This window comes from Paroedura picta, chromosome 11 (assembly GCF_049243985.1).
Source record: "Paroedura picta isolate Pp20150507F chromosome 11, Ppicta_v3.0, whole genome shotgun sequence".
Lineage (NCBI taxonomy): Eukaryota > Metazoa > Chordata > Lepidosauria > Squamata > Gekkonidae > Paroedura > Paroedura picta.
This window is the reverse complement of record NC_135379.1, coordinates 37,756,279-37,768,321: the sequence shown is the minus strand read 5'-3', so window position 1 is coordinate 37,768,321 and position 12,043 is coordinate 37,756,279. Positions and strand designations below refer to the sequence as shown.

The 12,043-nt window shown below is 43.2% G+C and overlaps 1 long non-coding RNA gene across 4 annotated transcripts in view; it reads left to right on the top strand.

Annotated features, from left to right (window-relative positions):
* Nucleotides 1-218: 218 nt before the first annotated feature.
* LOC143820713 (uncharacterized) overlaps nucleotides 219-12,043 on the top strand; it is a 60,676-nt gene continuing 48,851 nt past the window's right edge. For 3 of the 4 annotated variants that reach the window (XR_013225472.1, XR_013225473.1, XR_013225474.1), the window contains exons 1-2: nucleotides 219-334; nucleotides 4,916-4,990. This is a non-coding gene — a long non-coding RNA (uncharacterized LOC143820713). The other variant, XR_013225475.1, reaches the window with a different exon arrangement.

The following is a 12,043-nucleotide window of genomic DNA, read 5'->3' as shown; positions in this document are numbered from 1 at the left end:
CTTTAGTGGGCCTCCTGAGAAAGTCTTTGCTTTCATAGTGTAGGAGTGTAGTGCCAAATAGTTGCACCTGTGTCCTTGAGAAGCTTCACTCTATTCGCACTTACTGATAAGACAATTGGCTCCAGTTGTCTCCAATTAACTTGTTAGGAGAAATGGGCCTTGGGTGAGATGGGTCAACATTACATCACTTTGATTTAGGATTGGCTCCTCTAACTTGACATTTGTAACCCCATTGGTCAAGTAGTAAATTGTTACTTTGGAGATGATTGGTTTTGGTGCCAAGACCCCCACGTGTGGATCAGCCATAAAGGTTGTGTATTGTAACATCCAAAAAGTAAGTTAGTTAGTTCTGATTTGGAAAGAAACTTTGTCTGTGCCTTTGTGAACCTGCAACTTTGAAATTCTGTCTTATCATCCTGCTATTCTTGTGAGTATCATGTGTTAGCTAGATATACTTTATAACGTTTTTGTTTTCTCACTGCCAGTGTATAATTATATGTGTGCACCTTAATAAATATCAACTTATTTTTTAGAACTGTGTCATTTGATTCTGAGACAAGCTAAGACGCAACCTAGCCCGCCTAACTAAGCCTTTTGACTGTGGGACTTGTCCCTGGTCAAGTTCCCAGGTAATTCCCTAATAGGCTTCAAGACTGCCTCTGGGTCTTGGACGCCTAGGGACCCGTTCAGAGGTGGTGGCAGACTACCAGCCAAGGAGGATAGACTATCTACCTTCTTGGGTTTTGTAACTTCTTTGTCTTCTCGTGTGCCACCCTGTTCTCTAAAGTCTGCGGACTTGGCTTTGGGGAACTGGGGTGTGACCGCAGCTGGGCATAAATATTACAAACCAACAATCCATATTTTGTTGTCATTCTGCCTTTTCCTGTTGTGTCTGTGATGTGCAGAATTAAAAAAAAATCTTGATGTTCATTGGTTTGCTATTAACAAAGAAAGGGGGAGGGTGTGTGAATAGAGTGGGAAATCTAGCAAGCACATAGCTCAATCTTCACTCTCAAATAATCCAGCACCATAAAGTAATAAAGATGACATTCTGCCATGTGCTGTGGTGTGAAGTCTGCAGTGAGAGAAAACAAACATAATTATTTCACAGTAGAGGTGGTCCTCCACATCTGCTTTACAGAATCATCGAGTTGGAAGGGGCCATGCAAGCCATCTAGTCTAACCTCCTGCTTAATGCGGGATCAACCTAAAGCATCCAGGATAAGTATCTGTCTAGCCACTGCTTGAAGACTGCCGTTGACAGGGAGCTTACCACCTCCTTAGGCAACCCACCCCACTTCTGAACTGCTCTGACTGTGAAATTCTCTCCCATCTAGCTGGTACCATTCAACACATAGTTTAAACCATTTACTGCAGGTCCTATTCTCTGCTGGCAACAGGAACTGTCTCCTGCCCTCCTTCAAGTGACAACCTTTGAAATACTTAAAGAGAGCAATCATGTCCCCTCTTAACCTTCTGTTCTCTAGACTGAACATTTCCAAGTTCCTCAGCCATTCTTCATAGGGCTTGGTCCCCAGACCCTGGATCATCCTCATTGTTCTCTATATGCTCTCAATTTTGTCCATGTCCTTTTTAAAATGAGGCCTCCAGAACTTCACACAGTAGGCCAGGGGTGGTCTGACCAATACGCTCCACAGTGGGACATTGGCATGTTGTAATTTTTATGTAATACCTCTGTTTAAGGGCCTTTTCAGAATCCAAATGAGTTCATAAAATCTGGTTATGACAATCCTGCATAATATCACTGTCTGCTTTATAAATCTTACTGAGACTGTATCTGCACATGTCCAACTTACGTGAGTACTATGCCAGTTTAACTGTTAATTGCTTCAGTCAAAGAATCCTAGGAACTGAAGTTTAATGAAGGTGTTGAGAGAGTCCCAACCCATCCCTGGGGAAAGGGAAAAGCCATGAAATACTGCAGTTCAGATCTTTAGAGTGACTCCGCCTCAGGTATAACAAAGATAACGCTTACCACTTTGCATTATATTTCTTTATGCAGATACATGCACATGGCGGCAGTACAGCCGGCCTTCTGCTTGGTTTTAGCAGGCAGGCAGGCATATGTTTTGCTAAAATCCTTTCCCTTTAAATATGGACAGGCAGACATTTCCCCCTCCCTCATTCATCTGCGGATTCACTGAAGCAAATAGACCTTTCCAGGGAATTTGCAGTGTTCTGAAGCTGTTGGCGCTAAAATCAGGACAAATTTGAAATGGATTGTGACAGATCCAGCATGGTTTTTGCTCTGCGATTTGGACTGCGTCGGAAGGTGACGGTCGTTCAGCGTGCACAGCACCCACAATAATTTTCAGTTAGTCCTAACATTGCTGGTTCCTAATTACAAGCTTTTAATGCTCTAGCTTTACTTCACGCAGCAGAGGCTTACTTTCTAGCCAGGCTTTTCCCTCTTACGGTATATTGGCAGCCGCAGGGTAGGAAGCATTAGGAATTTAATCTTGAAAAACAAGTGGATGAGGAGAGAGAAAGAGAGCTCTAGTGTGAGGGAGGCATGGCAAAACAGCCAGCTTCTTGCTGTTCAGGAATCAAACACCCTTTGGAGTGGTTCTTGATCCTCTTTACGCAACTTGCTTCCCAGTGTTTCAAGTGAACAGACGGCTGGTTCTTCAGGCCTGGCATGAAGGGAGTGGCTGGGGAAGTTTGGGATCTCTCCTCCTCTCTGATACAAGCCTTTGAATTGGTGGCTGGTGTGGGGAATGTGCCCAGCTGGAAGGAGTGCAGCCCGCGTCAGGATTAGAGATTTATTGGCAACTGTCCTGCCTTGCTGACTCATTGTCCGGAATGTTTTGCCTTCCCCTTTTAGGCTTCATCTGGATAAAAGGTGATTTATTTGACAACAAAAGTCACCCTTTCCTAGCTCAACTACATCAAACGTTGAGGAAGTTGCTCTGGAGAGGCATATGGCTCTGGAGACGCTGTTCATTTCGGGGAGGAGGAGGAGGGATAACATTTTGGAGGTTCTGGCAAAAATGAACACGCGCCTCTTACAATTTAATAGCGTTCCTATGCCTGATAGATTTGAGGATAATCAATTTCATGACGTAACTCTCCCTTTTTAGAGGCAGAAATGACCGTGCTGGGATTCATCCGGGTGGATCTATGAATTCTAGTGTGGCAATTAATCTGCCTGCTGTTGTGCATCCATGCAAGCTGATCATCACTCAGTGCTGTAGTTGGGAAGTGCTGAACATGAAGCAAGCAGGGGGCGGGGTGGTGGTGGTGGGAACATGTCAGCTGTTCATTGCTTCCACACTTGCTACTTACAGTGCATATACTAAATGGGAAATACTCTCTAGTAAGCGTGCTTAGGCTGGGTGACTCAGAGTGTGACAGCCATCAGCTCTTTCCCTTGTTGTCATTATTATTATTTATTCAATTTATCTACCGCCCTCCCAGCAAGCCAGCTCTGGGCAATGTGCAACATCAAAATGGAATTTTGTGAGCTTTGAATAATGGTGCTTCTTAGATCCGTGGATTCAGGAACACACAGACACTGGAATCGTTGCAGGTCTTCATTGGTGCCAGAATGTGATACAAGGTGCACCACTGGAAAATCCCTCAACAACCTCCCGCCCAATATATACACACAGCAGACATTATTAATATTGTTATTGTTGTTGTTGTTGTTATTATTATTACTACTACTACTACTACTACTACTACTACTACTACTACCCACCACTCCCAAGTAGGCTCATGGCGGGTTACAGATGTCCAGTTAAAAACCCCATTAAAACCCTATTAAAATGGACAAAAAATATAATACAGTGGACCAACAACCCAACAACATGGCGGACCCCACCCTCCACAATGCCTATCCCTACCTCTAGAGGGAGGAGGCAGGAGAGACGAAGTAATTGAGTTGCAGCTTAACATCAGGAGGGGACATCAATCTTCCCCCACTGACCTGGCCTCAACTGTATACCTGGAGGAAGAGCTCCGTTTTGCAGGCCCTGTGGAACGCTGGAAGGTCCTGCAGGGCCCACAGCTCACCCGGGAGCACATTCCACCAAGTCCGGGCCAGGACTGAAAAAGCCCTGGCCCTGGTTGAGGCCAGCTTTGCTTGTTTGCAGCTGGGAATAAAACTCCCCAACCGGTGGTCATAGTTCATGGTGGTTATAGCTCATCGTTCTGCCTGTGTTGGCTGTTTTTGACCTTTGCTTTTGGCATGAAGCCACTCTAGTGACATTTATGCCCTGATTTATATTATTTATAATATGAGTAATTGTGAATTGTTAATGTTGTGCTTGAGACACCATTCTGTGTCAGATATAGCTTGTAACCCATGTGTACAGCAGCAATGAATCTAGCTTGTCATTGGGATAACTAGGACAATCTGGAATTCTTTAGCATTTGGGGATGAACGGAATGTTGAAGTGGTTACCTGAATATAAACTCTTTGGAATATATTGCAAAGGAAATGGCTGTCATGCATAATAGACCATCAGCTGTGGAGGGTTGCTCCTGTAGAAAATGAGGATGCATCTGGAGTGTAGGCACATGGCTTTCTGTTCCACTAAACCAGGTAGCAACGAAAGGATCTGTCCATTTGATGGCATAATATACAAGACACTTAGTGGAACTACAAGAATGAAGACATGCTAGTCCCTCTTCCCGAGGACATGGGCCAGGAGTTCTCCAAGAAGACTATAGTCTTGAAGAAATATATCATTGTTAACTCTGCAAAGGAGGGCATAGTGTCCACATTTGTGCCATGGTTGACCACATGTGCTGATCTTGAGTGACTTGATATGTGGTACCATAGGTTATTGTGTGCCTCCACTTCCTGCATTGTGCAGGGGGTGGGACTAGATAACCATGGAGGCCTCTTCCAACTCTACGATCCTATGATTCATTATGATACTTTTTCCAGGTATCATCCATGGAAAGAAAAGGAGTGAGGATGCCGATGAGACACATGTCAAGGACAATGAGGCTGAGAACGCTGGTAAGTAGATGTTTTCCTAACAATAGCTTTGCATTTCTTCAGTGATGTGGCACAGTGAGCACATATTTTGGTTAGGTGCTGGAAACATGTTCTCCTGGACCACCTGTGGAATGATGGCATTCGGTTGTTCCTATAATAACTGATGGTGATGTTAGATATTCAGTCATATCCTATAATAACTAGGTAAAGGTACCCCCTGTGCAAGCACCGAGTCATGTCTGACCCTTGGGGTGACGCCCTCAAGCGTTTTCATGGCAGGCTCAATACAGGGTGGTTTGCCAGTGCCTTCCCCAGTCATTACCATTTACCCCCCAGCAAGCTGGGTACTCATTTTACCGACATTGGAAGGATGGAAGGCTGAGTCAACCTTGAGCCGGCTGCTGGGATTGAACTCCCAGCCTCATGGGCAAAGCTTTCAAACAGCTGCATTACCACTCTGTGCCACAAGAGGCTCCTTTACCTTTACCTTTATAATAACTAAGAGACATCAAATTACAACTGACTTATGAGACCTCATGAAATTTGACCTCATAAGGTTTTCAAGGCAAGAGATAAGTAGAGGTGGTTTGCCTTGGCTGGTCTCTGTATAGCAACCCTACTATTCCATAGGGTCTCCCAGTCAAGTATTATTATTATTATTATTATTATTATTATTATTATTATTATTATTATTATTATTATTATTATTATTATTATTATTATTTAATTTCTAGACCGCCCTTCTCCCAATAGGTCTCAGGGCGGTTTACAACATAAATAGTTAAAACACAATAAAATCCCCATAAAAACCCCAATTAAAAGTTACATATAACATATCACATAACATATAGCGGCGGTGGTCACAATTCTGATCTTAGTTCAGCCTGGTGGAGAGAATAATGTTCAGAAGAGGGTGGCACCAATACAATAGATCTGACCATGATCTCGGTGTTAGAGATCTCAATATTGGAGGGGATCCTCTGATGGGTTAGTGGGAGAGCTGCCCACTATTGGTATTGACCATGGCCTCCAAGCTTTGGCTTGTCTGTTATATTTAGGCTGCTGTCTTGTTCCTATACTATTCTAACAATTTGCAGTTAGAGACCAGGTGCCCATTTGAATGTTCTTACCCCACCATGGATAACAGCATGTGCACACACACACCCTTTGCTCTAGAGCAAGTGCATTAATAAATGGACCACAACAGTTTCCTCTTTTATTATTTTTTTAAATCTCACACTAGGAATGGTTGGTCTTGGGGTAAAATAGCTGCAACAAGTTGAAAAACAAATATTTTTCGGTGGGTATTATATGGTAGAAAAAGGCATGCCAGAGCTTTATACCCTTTGACTCATCCCCTTCCCTAGCTTGTTAATTGTTGGGCAATGAATATGTATTTTCCATCTTTCTCTACTCAGTGCAGAATTTCATTCAAGAGCAAGCTGAACAGTTGTTCACCTGTAGGAAGAATGGCCATTCAAGGTCCTTATCACTGCAATAGAAAGGGCACCTACTGGATGAAAGCTAGTTCTTTCTCTGATTGGGAAGATATATAAAGAAGCACTTAAATTATTTTTTTGGCCTTCAGTTGGATAGAGTAGCATCCATTATGTTCTCATTCTACCAGTGATGTCCTGATAATAACCAGCTATGTTGCATGAACCGTTTTTCAAGGTACCTGGGGTCTAAGGTGTAGTTCAAGAGGGCCATCATTCTATTCCAGAAAGGCAATGCAGCCAGCAAAACGAACTGTAAAGCAGGACAACACATGCATTAAGCAAGAATTAAAACCTGCAAAATAACAACAGACAATGAAGCTACGCCACTCAAGATGTTGTCTAGCAAATGGTAATGAGTGAAGCAGCCCAGTTGGTGAATCCGGGTCATTGGCAGGCAGCTAAGCCTGTAAAACCATGAAGGTTTCAATAGCCTGTGTTTTAATACTGTGGTTTTTCATTGTAAGCTGCCTCCAGCAGGACTCTGAAAAGGTGTCATAGAAATATTCTGAATACATTTATGTATTTGTTTATTTATAATATTTATGTCTCTGTCAGATCAGATGCACAGTAGACCACTGAGAGAGATCTATAGGAGAGAAAACACAAAGGATGTGATCAAAGTACTGAAATGAGATGTTAGACCGAAAGGAGATGGGCTGAGGATGGAACCAGACTAGGAGGTTGTACAGACAAGGCAAATCTTCTGCGTAACGAAAATTCAGGCCAGTCCTGAAAACATTTAGCCTGCTATACCCACAGTAATCACAATTCACTTTAAGAACCTCAGCTCTTCTTTTTAACTGCAGCCTTGTAGTCACCCACATAACACCTAGGACAAAAAGGTCACGTTGTTTATTTCAATGTTACAACAATGTTATGATTGAGGTTCATGGCCTGTTGCCCACATGAAGAGTTTCTAGTGTTGATCCAAACTGGGACGCTTCATGAAACCAAACAAAAGCTAGAGCATGGACCAGCTGTTATTCCCACAGGCAGCCATGCAGGGTAGTGTAGAAGTGTAGTGTTGGCAACAGTCCACACACTTGCAAATGGGTGGACATTCTGTTGTTCCTATAATAACAAAGTGCTATCGAGTCAAAACTAACATATGTGATCTCATGAAATTTGACCTCATGGGGTTTTCAAGGCAAGAGATAAGCAGTTTGCCATTGCTTGTCTCTTTAGAGCAACCCTAATATTTCTTGGGGTCTCTCACTCAAGTATTGACCATGGCCAAACCTGCCTAGCTTCCAAGCTCTGCCTTGTCTGGCGTATTTACATTGCTGTCTTGTTCCTATACTATTCTAACAATTTACAGTTGGAGACCGGGGTGCAAGAAAGTACTGTTAGTTTCTTATTAATAAAATAAAGATGGGTGGCTGTTCATTTGGTCATATTTTCCTCTTTTTACAGCTATCCAGGGTTCTATACACCAACAAGTACTACTTTAAAACAAACACACACACGTACCATTCATTCTACCCTAATGCCAGGCAGGTAATCTTGCCTTAATCTCATCTGCAAGGCTTTGATAAAAAAAAAGAGAGCAATTTATCATCCACCTTGTGAGGATAAAGGGCCATTGTGACACAAGCCACATAGTCGATCTTGCTGAACAGTCACTTTGAAAGCTGCAGGGATTAAAACTAGATTTAATCAGACCTATTTTGGTATCTGGGCTGTGTTGTGTTGTGTTTTTTTTTCTTTTTGGCTGAGCCTATCCAGGTTCTTACATAGGAGTTACAAGGAACAAAACACAGGAGACCCTTGCTCTCCAAGTGACTTCAGAGAAAAAGAGTTCTTTACTATGCTTTATATATTTACTTGTTCAAACATCTAGGCTACAATGGCACGGAAAAAGATATTGTGATGTCCGCTCCCTCAGAATAGCTGCGAGAGAATGCTTAGAGAGATTCAGTGCCCCCTGAGATGTCAGCTGGCCTTTCTTGAAATTGCTTATGTTTGGTCCCTCTCCATTTTCTGTCAGAAGAGCATCCTTGATAACTTCACTGGAAATGGTGCTTAAAATGAACATCTCCAGATTTTGGGAACAGTATCAGACAGATGGGTGATAATTTTCTCCTAAATAGATTCTGAACCTAGAAGCTACATTTGAATTCCAGCCTTAGTATGAGGGAAATAAAATGTTGGTTTATTTATTTAGATTTCTATACCACCCTTCCCTACGGGTCTGGGCGGTTGTGTCTCTTTTCTCACATGCATGATGCTCACATATCTCAGCCTGGACAACTCTTGAGCCTAAACCTGTTTACATCGCTTGGCTCCAGAGCTGGAATATATTTGGTGATTATAAATATAAGAATGCCACTGAACGGGTACAGAGGGCCAAGTGTTAAGAGGGTACAGAGGGCCAAGTGTTAAGAGAAAAAGGGTTCTAAATGAAGGTGAGCCAGTTTGGTGTAGTGGTTAGGAGTGCGGACTTCTAATCTGGCATGCCAGGTTCGAATCTGCGCTCCCCCAAATGCAGCCAGCTGGGTGACCTTGGGCTCGCCACGGCACTGATAAAACTGTTCTGAACGGGCAGTGATATCAGTGCTCTCTCAGCCTCACCCACCCCACAGGGTGTCTGTTGTGGGGAGAGGAATGGGAAGGCGACTGTAAGCCGCTTTGAGCCTCCTTCGGGTAGGGAAAAGCGGCATATAAGAACCAACTCTTCTTCTTCTCTTCTTCTTCCTGGCAGTTTTGAGGCCTGTTCCTCTAAATGTCAAAACCTAGGATTGCCAGCTCAGGACAGGGAAATACCTGGAGACTTTGGAGGTAGAGCCAGGAGTTGGAGGGATTTGGGGCAAGGAGGGACCTCAAAGGAATGTAATACTATGGAGTCCCCCCTCCAAAGCAGCCATTTTCTCCAGGGGAACTGATCTCTGTTGCCCGAGAAGAGCTGTAAAACTGGGGACAGGCATCCCTATCAAGAGCTGACATTTATACGTATCTACAAATCAACACATAATGGAGTGACGGGACAGGAAAATCAGCCAAATAGATTGTATATCCACAGAATTGGGGCTGTGGAGAAATGGAGCTCAAAATATCAAATTATGTTCCAAGGAAGCCTAAAGTATGCATTCCGTATCCATAATGCCAATTTAATATTACCAGTGGTGCAGTTAAGCCAGTTTAGACTCTTTCCCCCTTAAGCATTCAGCAATAACGTCTATCATTTATGAAAACTGCGAAGATTGTGGATCCGATGTGGCTTCCAAGCACATTGGAACCTCAGTGCTTCTTATTTTCTATTAAATGTTGAGGCGTCTCCTGAGCCTGCGATGCCTATCCCTGTTTACTCCTGGCCGTGGATTGAGCCACAGTTGTAGAAGGCTGATGGAGGTAATTCGATAGTAAAACCACTAGCTCATGCTCACAAACATTTGCTGTTTCAGTCAGATTACTGGCTCAAGGGAAATGCTTAAAGCAAAATGTAGGAAATGTATTTATATGGAACTAGGGGCCAAGCCCATTGCATTCAGGAATACAACGGGCACTAGATTGGGGGGATGGGGTGGAAGAACTCTGTGGACGGCCTCCCCCTCCACCCCATGACCGAGCCTCTGATGGAAGTGGAAAGATGAGGGGTTGGTCAGGGGTGGGGGATGGAAGGTGATTGGCTGGCTGCTGGACAGACAGGCAAGCCAGTTGGAGGAGGAGGCACTCAGGGGTGGGACAGCTGCCCTGAGTGGGTGTTAAGCGTTGTGTGGTACTTAAGACATGAGACACGCTCCTCCTCCAAGGCCTTACACAAAACATATTATGTGGAACAGATTTGTATAATTTAGGTCTAAGGACTAGGAATTAATGATGCAGACCTAATGATGCAGATGCTGATTAGAGAGGAGACTTTATGGAACACCCTTCTGAGTTAACAGGCTTTATATTGGACCTCAGAGTTGTTCCCCTCCCTTTCACCTCCATGCTAATTGCAGGGCTAGACTCTAATTCACCTCTGTTGTTCCTCACTCAGTGTTCTTATCCTGTAATATTCATGGTCACTTCTAGAGTGCAACCCTAAAAGGAAGTAAGTCCCAATATGGCTTGATGAGCCAGGGCCGGATTTAGATGAAGGGCGGCCCTAGGCTCTTCCAATTGCAAAGCCCCCCCTATAGTTAAACATTGTAGTGTTTGGGAGAGGGAGCATAAATGTTAAAATTAAACTTTTGCATTAACTGAACTCTGTGAACATTTTGTGGAATAAGCAGGAATTTTTAGGAAAATGAAATTGTATATGTACTGCTAGATTCTTTCTTTTAACCCCCCCAGCTTACAAATTTTATAGCCTGTTAAATATTAGCGAATGATAGTGTGACGTGGATCCTACTTTATGTTGTCATTAAACAGTCAGATTTAAGATACACATCAAGAAATAAACTACAATAATCAGATACATTCAAACTAAAAAAGTTCTTTTTTTAGCCTTCCTCACGACAAAAACATCTAAAAGTTCAAAATTGGTTTGTCTGAGTTTATCACTTTCAGTGTACAGAACACTCAGTAGTACAAACAATCTCCCTTGAGACACTGGAACCCTTAATAAATTGTTAATTCTTTTGCATCTTGAAAAAGACCTCTCTCCCAAACCGTTATGCTAAGAAATAGCCACAAGATTGCTCCCACATTAGGGAAGGCCATCTGAATTTTTTCCTTGTATATAATTTGATAAAGGTCTGTATGAGACAGCGAGTGCGCTTCTGTGGGCCTATGGCTCTGTCTCACATACCAGTGAAAGTGCAAAAGTTCATCAGTAATTTTCAGGTCCACATCTTCAGGGTGTGGAAAACATTTGTTCACAGTTGCTCTTCTTCTTAAATTGGCTTGAAGTGCATCAGTACAGGAATAAAGAGAGTTCATACAATGCATCAGGACCAGGCGCACTTCCATAAGTTCCTTGCCATAGGTTCCTTGTGACAGCTCTGTAGCTGACATTTGGCCAGGTGGCTTTCGTTTGTTGCTCAGACTCATAAAATCTTGTCTCATTTTCCTTTCAAAACCCTGAAGTGAACTGTACAATCTTGCTCCAGTACTCAATAGCAATTCTGATTTCTGAATGGCTTTGCTGACTTTATGAAAACGACTTAGCACACGGGTCCAAAATGCAGCATAAACACACATTCCAGCTCTTCCGTTTTCTGCAGTAGATTGTGAGCTGGAAGTCTGATATCACCCTTCCCATTGACTTCAGAGCAGAAATGACTGAGGGCATCAGTGATAGCACAGTAACTTTCCAGAATAGGTTCTGTGGCTCTTCCATGGGCCACCCACCTCGTCCTTGACAAACATTTAGGCCTTTTTGGCTTAGGCTGCAGAAATGATTTTAGAATTGCCCATCTCTTTGTGGAGGGTGAAAAGAAGGTATACATGTCATTAGTCATACCAAAACAGTTCACTGAACAGCCTGCCAAATTTAAAGAGTGACCAGTGCATGGAATCAATCACTGAAGGGTCGTTTAGAACAGTGCATTATGGAAGCTTGGCTGGAGGCCCCCTAAATTTTAAGGCCCTAGGCATCAGCCTACTTAGCCTATTGGTAAATCTGGTCGTGTGATGAGCTTACTCTCAGATG